Source organism: Salvia splendens, chromosome 19, assembly GCF_004379255.2.
Source record: "Salvia splendens isolate huo1 chromosome 19, SspV2, whole genome shotgun sequence".
Classification (NCBI taxonomy): Eukaryota; Viridiplantae; Streptophyta; class Magnoliopsida; order Lamiales; family Lamiaceae; genus Salvia; species Salvia splendens.
Window position 1 is genome coordinate 12,840,895 of NC_056050.1, and position 12,314 is coordinate 12,853,208.

Consider the following 12,314-nt stretch of genomic DNA (forward strand, 5'->3'; position numbering starts at 1 on the left):
GACCAACATGAATGAACAAGGGAGCGCTTAACGCTATGGTAGTTAGGTAGGAAGTTCTCGGGAGCGCTTAACGCTATGGTAGTTAGGTAGGAAGTTCTCAGGAGCGCTTAACGCTATGGTAGTTAGGTAGGAAGTTCTCGGTAGCGTTTAACGCTACCATTCTCGTAGTTTAGGTAGGAAACTCTCATAGGCGCTTAACGCCACCATTTTCTTAGCTTAGTTTAGTTTAGTTGCTGATTTCTTAGCTTAGTTCAATGGTTTCGACGATGGAATTGACGACTCCGGCGTTGGATCCTTGCTTTCTTTACCGCTTTTGAGACGATGTAGTTGGATCTCGAGTTTCATCGGAGGAATTGACGACTCCACCTTTGGATCTCGACCTATTTCTGGTTTTATGAAACTTTGGTGTTTATTTTCATGTTGATGATGCTATTTACTCATGTTTCTTGGATGTTTTTCGCAATTGGTGGCTTAGATGTTTAGATCCATGATGTTTACATGATTTCCAGCAGTTTAGAGGTTGAGATCTAGTTATTCACGTGCTCGATTTCTGAGATCTAGTTATTCACGTGCTCGATTTCTGAGATCTGTTAGTTTAGGTGATGCATGCAAGGTTAATTTGTGTTTATTCCATTTTCTGCTTGACCCAGGAGAGTAGATCTGGCAGTTTTAGCTTGAATTTCGTGCTTACGTTTCGTTTTCGATGTTGGATTGTTGTGGATCGGAATATGTGTTGGTGGATCTGAAGTTCTCTGTTTCTATTCTGCATGATTATGGCTATTTACTGTTCGATCTCGCATCTGCTAGACCCAGTAGCATAGATCTGTTAGTTTAGGCTTTAATTTCATGTTTAAAATTTAGATCTGAGATTGCTCTGTTTTCATGGTGTTTAATGCTCTGTTTTGTTTTATATTTCCCGTTGGATTCATGAAGAAGATGAAGTTTGTTGGTAGTTAGAATCAGATCTGCTTTAGTTTGTTAGGTGCAGCTTTATTGTCAGTAGTTATTTAGGGAAATCTGCTCTGTTTCTTTTCTTACGCTCTGTTGTCTGGCTGTTTTAGGAAACTTATTTGCTTGACCCAGGAAATTTGGTGAATGATCTAAAGTTAATTTTCAGTTTCAAATCATGATTGCAATTAGTGGAAAAATTATAAATCTTGGTGAATGATCTATTTCCCGTTGGATTGCAATTAGTTCCCAGGTCTAGTAGTTAAAACTCAGCCCTTAATGAATGCGTGGCAGCAGCCGACCCCTTTTTCGATTGTGTCGTAGAAACAATCTCGAGTAGGTCCCTAATCTCTGTGGTTCGACCCCGCTCTTGCCGCTTATACTTCGTAATATTTATTGCATTAGTGGGAAAATTATAAATCTTGTTGAAAGGGGGAACACGTGCATACGACACACGTGCAAAAATCCTCTCTTCACCGGGCCACTTTGCAAAGGATTGCCGCAGCAAGAAGAAGAGGTCGGCTGCCCACGTCGTTGAGAAGGAGTTCAGGGACTGGGATGAAAACGACCTCATAACTGTGGTCACTGAAGAAGTTAACCTTGTTGACAACAAGGGTGGCTGGTACATCGACACCGGTGCTACTGCTCATGTCTGCTCAGATAGGAGAAAGTTTGCCTCCTACACTGCTGTTGAAGGGAGGAAGATCAACATGGGGAATCAAGCATCGTCCGAAGTCCTCGGCGTTGGCAACGTGATTCTCATGATGACGTCTGGCGTCACTATCACTTTGAAGGATGTGCTGCATGTCCCGGACATCCGCAAGAACCTAGTGTCATGATCAATACTAGTTAATAAGGGGTTTAAACTTGTATTTAAGTCTGATAGGTTTGCATTGTACAAGTTTGAAAAATCCCTCGGAAAAGGTTATGTAACCGATGGGCTTTTCAAGCTTAGTGTAGCAACTCGCAGTGTTGCAAAGCCGTTGGCTAATAATAATAAAGCATCTATTTCCTCTTACTTGACTGAGTGTTCAGATTTGTGGCATTGTAGATTGGGACATGTAAATTCAAAAACCATTAAAAGATTAGTGAATTTAGATTTACTAAAGGCTAATGAAGTAGATACCCAAGATAAATGTGTAACTTGTCTTGAAGCAAAAATGACTATGTTGTCGTTTCACTCGGTTGAACGAAGCACAAAACCCCTTGAATTAATTCACACGAACGTATGTGATTTAAAGATGGTGCAAACTAGAGGTGGTAGAAAGTACTTTATCACTTTCATAGATGATTGCACAAAATATTGCTACATTTATCTTTTAAGAAGTAAGGATGAAGCAATAGAAGCGTTCAAAAATTATAAGAACGAAGTTGAGAATCAACTTGGTTGTAAAATCAAAATAACCAAAGGGTTAAACCGTGATCAAATGAATAAGTTGCTAGAGGGAATGGGTTTGAAACCAACAAATTAAAGAATTTTCATAGTGGTAACCCAACCATGATGACTGGAGATCCTAAGAACTTGGTTCAATGGGAAAACTAAGCTATGAGAGTTCATGAGAAACACTCAACTATATTTATTCCCTAAAGAGCAATAGAGTGTTGGAGAACTTGCCTAGCGGTAAAGGATAAGTCTATGACTTTTAATGGTTCTTAAGGATCTCAAAGAGATGGAGTTCTCAAAGAGACCAAGTATGGCAAGGTACTTGACTAAGAATTACCTATGTAAGTGCGAAGTGTGGTCGCTTCATAAAACGCACTTATGAATCCAAAGTGGTGTCCAAGACCGCAATGGACACAAAACGTGAGAACGGATGAGGTTGAGGTGTTTAAGCGTTAACACCATTGTCTCGGTGCACGCCGTGGGGGATTAGTTCAAAGCATCGCGCTACTAAGCCACATGTGTATCCGATGGTGTCGACTATGGAGGGTTCAAAGCCAAGAACTACCTATCCTTATGCTTATATACCTCTCGAGGGTTGAGCTTGTGTCTGCATGCATATGTATTTGGCTATATCCACTCATGTGGGGGATTGTAGAAATCATGGAATAAATATGTCCGGTCAATGGATTTTGACCAAATAATAAATGTGATGAGACATCTAATTTTGTGAAATTAAATGATATAGCGTCGATCTACATTTTACGTAGATAAATGTAGTATATTCACTTTCCCAACACCGATTTCCGGTGAGTGAGAAATAGTAAATTAAAGTTGGACATAATTAGCTTTTAATTAAAGCTTGGAGTTGGAGCTTAGGGAATAATTAACTAGTATTAATTATCCCACATTAGAGAAGTGACACATCTTTTAATGTGTTAAATTAAGTGACTTTATGTTACTTAATAATTATAGTGGATCAAGATGGGTGAAAGAGCCCACACGCGTGCGCCGCCGCCGCCGCCACCCGCCCGCCTGAGCCCGAGCCCGAGCCCGTGCTCGCGCTCGCGGGCCGCGAGCCTCGGGCCCGGTCCCGGTCCCGATCCCGATCTTGGCAATTGGTCTTTGGGTGGTCCTTGGGCTTAGGTCTGGACCCGTAGTAATCTTTTTAGACCACCACTGAGTCAGCAATCCAAGTGGCTTGACACGTCGTCAAGCGTGGCACAGTCAAAACCTACAAGGCTGCCACGTGAGAAATCCACACGCGAAAGGCACACTCCTGCCACACGTTTGTAACCGCCGACGGTTACGAATCTGCCATGATGAGTCTTCATGGCTTGGTTGACCCTGCATGGTGGCTTGGCCAATAAATAGGCTAGTCATTCCACTGCACTAGACACAATATTCACAAGCATTTGCATCGTAAGCTCTCTCCCTCTCTCTGCATTGTTTTTCTTGTCGAAAGCTCTGCCCTCTCCTCCATCCAGATCGCCGGAGCTCTGTTGATTGCGGTGCTGCTTCACCGGAGACGTAGTCATTTTATCTTTGGGGACGAAACGCCAATTCGAAGAGCACTACCGGGGCATATCTCGTCTTGCAGAAAGAGGACTCCCCGAATCGGCTAACAAATTTCACGGTTTATTTGTTTCGATTTTTAGTTGTAAATTCAGTTCAGTTTTCATTTGTATTCCTTCTTTTTGGGTTATATTACGCCTAGTTGTATCTCTTATAATCCCAGAAACCAACAATTTGGTGGGCCCGGATTTTAATAAATGTAAAGAATAGTGGGTTGAAAAAGTTAGGGAAATATGAAGTATATTTTTTTATATTGGATTGAGGTGACGTTTAACCAATCTGTATTGCTAGGTTACATTGTAGAAATTTGTGAGATCAAATTTTACAAGAATACATATTTATTAAATATTTTCTCTGTTTCAATAAATATAAAATATTTAGTTTTCGGTATGAGATTTTATATAGTGCTATTTGGTGAGTTAAGAGAGAGTAAGATAAAATAAAAGAAAAAAGTAAAGATGGTGTTATTTACATTTTAGGAAAAGTTTTTTTAATGGGACAATCCAAAAAGAAAAACATTTCATTTTTAATAAGACGGATAGAGTTTATTAAATCAATTTAAGATATACCACAACATAGGGATATGATCTGTTTAAATTGATAATTGACAACTATGTCAACACGAAAATATTTGTATATGAATTAAATGTAGTTAACTTACGTATGTCTTCCATTGACATATAAATATACATAGTACCAAAGTTTAATTGTGGACTATTAAACTATGCATTATTGCAGTGGTTCTCGCATTCCACTAACTCGCATCACTCACATTTTATTATAAAACAAATATAAAAAAGTAGGACTTATATTCAACAATCTTTTTCACTTATATTCAACAATCTTTTTCCACCTACATTTTTTACATATTTCTTTAAACCCGTGTCGAGTTAACTTGTGACATTTATTCACGGACGGAAGAAGTATTATAAACATTGAAATACGATAACTTTAACAAATATCGAATTCAATAGAAATTTTAGTTGCATAAAATTCCCCCATTTATTCACCAATGTATCTAAAAATGTATATTGCCATAATTTGGTATCCGGAACCGTCTAATCTCAATCTATCGTGGTTTCCATGTGTGGCAACGCTGAAAGACCATATAAGCAGGGGCGGACGTAGAAATAAATATCGATAGGGGCTGAAATTTCTAAATTTTATGTTGATGTATATTTTTAAGTAATTTAAATAATTTGTAGGGGCTTTTACATTAGATTTTACACTAAATTTAACTGAATTTAAAAAAAATCAATAGAAAAAAGTAGAAAAAATATTCCATTGAGGGCTTAAGCCCCTCCCCCTTCTCTTTGGGTCTGCCATGCATATAAGTGATCATGCTAAGAAGTTGCAATGAATTTTCATTCTTCATCGATCGATAATGAATTTCTTATTCAAAAATTGTTTTGATGTGGTTCTTGCATTTTTTATTTGGTGCAGTCAACACCTCAGGCAGTGGTGAAACCAGAATTTTAAAGTTGGGGGCTCAACTTATTCTTCTTGGTTGTGAGATATTTTTTTCTTTCGTCATCGTCAAAAACTGAGTAACCTAAGTGGGGACTTCGAGAAAGATAGATATTACGTGCGAAATAACTTTAAAATTGAAGTTACTAATAATATTTATAAGATACATTTATGGATCTCTTAGAATTCTATGGAGCAAAAACTAAGGATAAAACTAAATAAAAGGAACTAGTTCACAACCTGCTGCCTGGTGCACTTGTGGTACTTGTAGATGCAATAGTGCCACGCTGTCACGACCGCATTTTCTAAGGATAGAAAACACGGTTGATCGCGACTAGGGGAGGATTTAAAGAAGCGGGAAAGAAAGGGGAAAAGCAACACAACTCGACCATAGCTCCAAACAAATGGGAAAAGCTCGAAATAAAATCAGAGTTTTGAACAAAATAGACTTGAGTCTTTTAAGATGCACAACGGAAGCAAATGAACGCGGTTCCATGTATGAAGACATGAACCTCCGAGAGTCAAAATCTGACTGAATTAAATGTCTTGTCTCAATAGCACTTCCTGCACCACTTCGCTGCTCAACCTGCACATTTAGAAATATATGCAGGGCTAAGTACAAAAGTACTCAGTGAACACATTGCCGAAAATTACACATATACATTTGAAAATATTGTCAAGCCATCATCACAGTAACACTCGGGGGTGTTATTGAAAAGGCCCCCGAGCTTACTAAAAATACTCACATTGGACTGCAGTCCCTTTTTCTTGTACTTAGACATATCTGATCACATTGTGCCGTCGAGATGGTGTTCTCGCACGGTCACCTTCTCTGCCCATCATGTCAGAGGTATTCTTGTGCCGGGAAGGTGGCCACCTTCCACGGTCACCTGCTCTGCCCAACATGTCAGAGGTAGCTTGTGTACACTAGTCCGAGCGGGGACACCACCCTCACTGGGACCCGAATTCGACTTATATATCATCATTCATAATTCACTTGGCCGTAGCCAACAGATAGGCATCATACACAAAATATTTATGGCAAGACAACATCTTTTAAGCATCACGAACATGTGTTCGTGATTTCATAAAATACGATTTGTATTTTTAGTATAAGAAAGCTCACCTCAAGATCTTAATTCGAAATTATTTTCTTTCCCATGATGTCACATCTCGCTTGCAAGGAATCACCTTTAGCGTTTAAATAACACATAAATCAACACCACAAAACAAGCCAATAAATAAAATGCATGCATCCTAAGGCATCGATTATTCTATCGATACGATTATGAATTCTTTTTTCTCGTTTCTCGGTTTTCGCATATTTTTTATTATTCGGCGGCCGCCCAAGGCGTCGCTTGAGACGCCGGTCGGCCGCTTACGCCCATAATTCCTCCGTTGGCTCCTCGTATTTTCCTCCACGATATCGAAATAAAATCCTCAAAATAATTTAAAAGTGCATAATTAAATTATCGCAACCATTTCCCCTCGAACTATATTTATTTCGGACTTAGGATAAAATTATTTATCCTTCGAAATATTCCGGGATTAATTAAATAATTTTGTCACGATTAATTATCGGCCCAAAGATTTATTTAAAAGCCCAAGACTTAATTATTTCCCCACCTTATTATATCTCCAATTTAATTAAGAAGCCCCAACAAAATAAAAAGAGCCCAAACAAAACATTTAATTAATGAGGCCCAAATCAATTAAATGGTGCCCAAACCAAATAAATCATCCTATTTGCTTTATAAGGCCCGATTTTTTTTTTACAAACAAAGGCCCAATTCAAAAAAAAAAGTAAGTGAGCCCAAATTATACTCCACCCTTCCACCACACGTATCATCTACTCTCTCTCTCACCTAATCCCTATTCACTTTCTCCCTCAATTGCACACCAAATTTCCCCAAAATAGAACTTCTGTCGCCTCACCCAACTTCACACCTCACGACGTCGACCAGCCATACCTCTGGCGCCACCATCGCATCGCAATCGGCATGTTTTCCTCCACGTCGTCCCTCTCTTCACCGCGCTGCCGCCGCTGCCACGAATCCGCCGTCGCGGATCCGCCGCCGTCCGGGTCGCCGCGGCTGCCCTCGTGGCCTCGCCGTCGCCGGTGGTCTCGAGGCAGCCCCTCGGCCTTAAAGCTAAGTTCTTTTACTCCCTTTCATTATTTAGTATTTTGTTGAGAATTTGGGCAGTAGCTATGTAGAGTTGGAGGGCTTGAAAATTACTACTGTGTTACTGGAATGTGTTCATTATATTGGGAATTTCAACTCCTACTTGTTCTAAGAGTTGCTACAGCCATGATTCTATCTTCAAAAAAATATATGCATATGCTTGTACGTAAATTTAAAGGAAAAGAAGGGTTTGGGATTCACCTTTTTGATGTGGAATAAAGGGTTGTTCGATTGTAGTGTTTGACTCTACGATTGTGTGAAATTCTCCTTCCTCGACTCCTCTATCCTCTATCCACGTTGGGTGTGTAGAGAGAATTTAGATGGTGATGGGGTGAGTGAAAGAAGGTGATATGCCTAAATGATTAGGCATACTTAAGGATTAAGGATGGCAAGTGGCGTGGGCAGCAAGTTGCTAACATTCCTATCTCTAATTAAATGTAGCATTAAATGCGCTGTTGAAAAAAATGATCCACTGGATCTGCTCTCTCTCCTTTTTTTTATATTTTATTTGTTTATTAAAGTAATTGTTATATTATTTGTTCACTTCTTCATTTAATTTGGTGTAGGTATAATCGATTCAAGTTTGTGGCTGTCCGCGTTGAAGTTTCCGATTTTTCTTAGAACGCAGGATGTATAGATTAACTTTTGTTTGACTTTTGTTGGATGTATCGGACATTAAAATTTAGATTTTGAGATCTTATTTATTATTTATTTAAATTTTATTATATTCATATAGGTGTAATATATTTATGTATCATATTCACTTGCCTAACGCCAAAACAAACAACGACAATCTATCGTAGCTCTGATTAATCGCATAAAAGTCACTTATATAGGTAATCAAGCTAATAATATTGTTTCTAATAATATAGATTTAGAGGGTCGTTACACACGCGATGGCACACACATCAGGAAGATGAATGCACAATCAAATTCTTAATCGGTTTGAATTCATCTTATTCTCAGATTAGATCTACTATTCTATCAACAATGCCTTTACCTTCTTTGTCTAAGGCTTTTTCTTTCATTATTCAAGAAGAGAGACAACGAACTATTGATGGTAATATGATGAATTCATCTCCAGTTTCCTCCAGTGAACAACCTTTTAGTGTTAATGCAGCATCCTCTTTTGGCCGTGGAAGATTACTATGTTCTCAGTGTGGCCGCACTAATCACACCGTTGATAGATGCTTCTCTCTACATGGTTTTCCTCAAGATTTTGGGAAGGGAAGAGGCAAGCCAGGTTACAAAAATTTCTCCAACTCTAAAGTGGTGAACTATGTTGAAGAATCTGCAAATGAGAACTGTGACAAAGTAGCCACCAGTTCACTGCCTCTACCACCTAATTCTCCATCTTCTGATCAACTCCAGCAGCTAATTTCTCTATTGCAACCTCAGTTTGCTGCCACATCTACATCAAATTCATCACACTCTCCATCTTCTCCTCACATTTCTGCCACTCAATCAAGTCCTTCCTTCACTCCAACTGTCACGAACGCACTTGCTAAGGATAGCATAGTCGGGGAACCGTGACTAGGGGCGGGGTATAAGAAGTGGGAAAAGAATTTAGGGAAAATAAAATTAAACATTGGTTGCGAGACATGACTAATCAAGTGTTGATACATAGAAGAAAAGATACTCGATCTTTAAAACTCGAGTAATTATTTGTAAAATTTCAAAATATCAGAGTTTTGAACAAAATAGACTTGAGTCTTTTAATATGCACACGGAAGTAAATGAACGCGGTTCCATGTATGAAGGCATGAACCTCCGAGAGTCAAATCTAACTGAATTAAATGTCTTGTCTCAATAGCACTTCCCCCACCACTTCGCTGCTCAACCTGCACATTTAGAAATACATGCAAGGCTGAATACAAAAGTACTCAGTGAACACATTGCCGAAAAATATAAATATACATTTGAAAATATTATCAAGCCATCATCACAGTAACACTCAGGGGGTTATTGAAAAGGCCTGAGCTTACTAAAAATATTCACATTGGGTTGTAGCCCCCTTTTCCTGTACTTTAGCCATATCTGATCACATTGTGTCGTCGAGATGGTGTTCTCACATGGTCACCTTCTCTTCCCATCATGTTAGAGGTATCCTTATGCCGGGAAGGTGGCCACCTTCCACAGTCACCTCTCTGCCGTTCACGGTCAGAGGTATCCCGTGTACACTAGTCCGAGCGGGGACACCACCCTCACTGGGACCCGAATTCGACTTATATATCATCATTCATAATTCACTTGGCCTTAGCCAAACAGATAGACATCATACAAAAACATTTATGTCAAGAAAACATCTTTAAAAATCACGAACAATGTGTTCGTGTTTTCATAAAATATAATTTGTATTTTAAGTATAGGAAAGCTCATCTTGATCGTTTAGTTCCTTTGACTTGAAATTCTCGCTCCAACTTTAACATGCAAAGATACCCTTTTGGAACATAAAAAAAGTATAATATAATATACTAATTAGACTTCAAGAAACTCTTAAACTTTAATAGGAATGTAATATGAATGTATGCCTCCTAATTAAGCCCTTTTCATTTTCACTGTTCTTTAAGAAATTCCTAAAAACTCATATATTATTTGATGTTCCTTCTTCTATAATTAATTTGGAGCGTGCTAGATTACAGGAATTTGATTTCTTCCCAAAAGATATTATTTTCTAAACTGGTCTAGGACTCCTTAATATTTTCGGCCCAAAAGATAAGTGAATTTCGAAATCTGGCCTTCGTTCAATTATTTACTGCAGCCCCAATTATTAGAAGAGTTGGGCTCAAATTATATACTCCACTCCTTAGTCCAAACAAACTAAAATGCTAGCCCAAACCATTAAATTCTTTAGCCCAAGTAAAAAAAATGCTAGCCCAACAATTAAGTCCAAAAATCCACACCACTTCATCTCCCTCACATTCACACCCAAATCCTAATTTGATGTGAGAGAAGCTCCTCCCACTCTCTACCTGCGCCGCCGATTCAGTCCAGAGCCACCGTCCACCGCCGCCTCCGGCGGTGTCTCTTTCTCCCCTCCTCCGCCTGTCCCTTCTCCTATCCCCCTCTTCCTCTTCTCCCTCTCGCTCCTCTCTCCCTTGTCTCCAGCTCCCGCCGCCGCCCTCTCTTTCTCTCCCGATCTGCCGCAGCCGCGGATCCGCCTCCGTCGCCTCCTTCCTCTTCCCCTCCTTTTTTCTCTCCCACGGCTCCCTCTTTCTCTCCCGGATCTGCCGCCGCCGCCGTCGTCGCCACTGTGCATGCACAGGCAGCGGCTTTGGCCTCCTCCACGCCTCGTGCTGCCGGAGCAGTTTCCCGGCGCCACTCCAGCCCCGGCCGCCTCCTCCTCGCCGAACTCCCGGAAGGTAAATATTTAAATTTCTTCCTCTTCTTTTTTTTCTTCTATAAAGATTTAATCTTTCATTTATGTGTTTTATGTTTTAACTTTGTAGAATTGTCAAGATTTTATTGAAGACAAAGGGGTGTGGGGCTGCCCTCGTCGTCTCCGGGCGGCCGAGCTCGCTCTCGGAATCCGGCAGATTCGTACTCATGAGATAAGTTTTTCAATCGACTAGTCTTTAAAGTGTATGCTTTCCTCCATTTTACTTCATGAATTTGGTGACTTGGGGCATTTGTCTTACTGTTATGGATGGCTTGGTGGTGGGAGACGATGTTAAACTTGTTGTGTATTGGTTAATGTTACTTGGACAGATTCTACTTTCAAATTATATATGCATATGCTTGAATATGAAAGAAAAGGGAGGCTTGGTGCTTACCTTTTGACATGGGCACGGAATGTTGTTGGATTGGGGACTTGATCCTATAATTATCTGCAACTCTCCTTCCTCTATTCTATGTGGAATTTTTGGAAAGTTTGATTGTGATGTGGGTGGGCGAAAATGATTGTTTATATCTATACATATGCATAAAGAATGGCAAGTGAAAGTGACGGTGTAGCAAGTTGCCTGACGTATTCCTATCTCAAATTATATTCTCCTTCGTCAGGGAGGGATATGATTTACCTACTCTAATTAAATGCAGCATTTAATGTTGTGTTTGATAAAAAAAATCGATCCTCTGAATCTGCCCTCTCTATCCTTTTTTTTTATATTTTATTTGTTTATTAAAGTAATTATTTGAGTATTTGTTCACTTGTTCATTTAATTTGGTGTAGATATGATCGGTTCAAGTTCGTGGTTGTCCGCGTTGAAGTACCCGATTCTTCTTAGAACGCAGGATGTATAGATTAAATTTTTGTTGGACTTTTGTTGGATGTATCGGACATTAAAATTTTGATTTTGGGATCTTATTTATTTATTTATTTAAATTTATTATATTCATATAGGTGTAATATATTTACCTGTTCTATTCACTTGCCTAACGTCAAAACAAACAACAATGACAATCTATCGTAGCTCAGATTTAATCGCATAAAAGTCACTTATATAGATAATCAGGCTAATAATTTTGTTTCTAATAATATCGTCTTAGCGGGTCGTTACACCAACTCTGTCAACTCCTTTCACTGGTGCTACTCTTTTTTCACCTTTTGTTATTGTTTCTTCTTTACCATCATCTCTGTGGCGGGTTGATATTGGTGCCACACACCATGTTTGTTGTGATATTACTTTTTTTTCTCACTCATCTCCAGTATATGATGCTTTTGTGAACCTACCAACTGGTGCTAGAGCAGGTATTACTCACATGGGAACCATACATTTAACACCTACAATAACTCTACAATCCGTGCTTTGTGTTCCCTC

At 39.3% G+C, this 12,314-nt stretch overlaps 1 long non-coding RNA gene across 1 annotated transcript; it reads right to left on the minus strand.

The window, feature by feature from the left end:
- Nucleotides 1-5,892: 5,892 nt before the first annotated feature.
- LOC121779335 lies at nt 5,893-8,033 on the minus strand. The gene is made up of 3 exons (XR_006045785.1): nt 7,756-8,033; nt 6,498-6,562; nt 5,893-5,957 (listed from the first exon to the last, which is right to left on the minus strand). It is a non-coding gene; the product is annotated as an uncharacterized LOC121779335 (long non-coding RNA).
- Nucleotides 8,034-12,314: the final 4,281 nt, after the last annotated feature.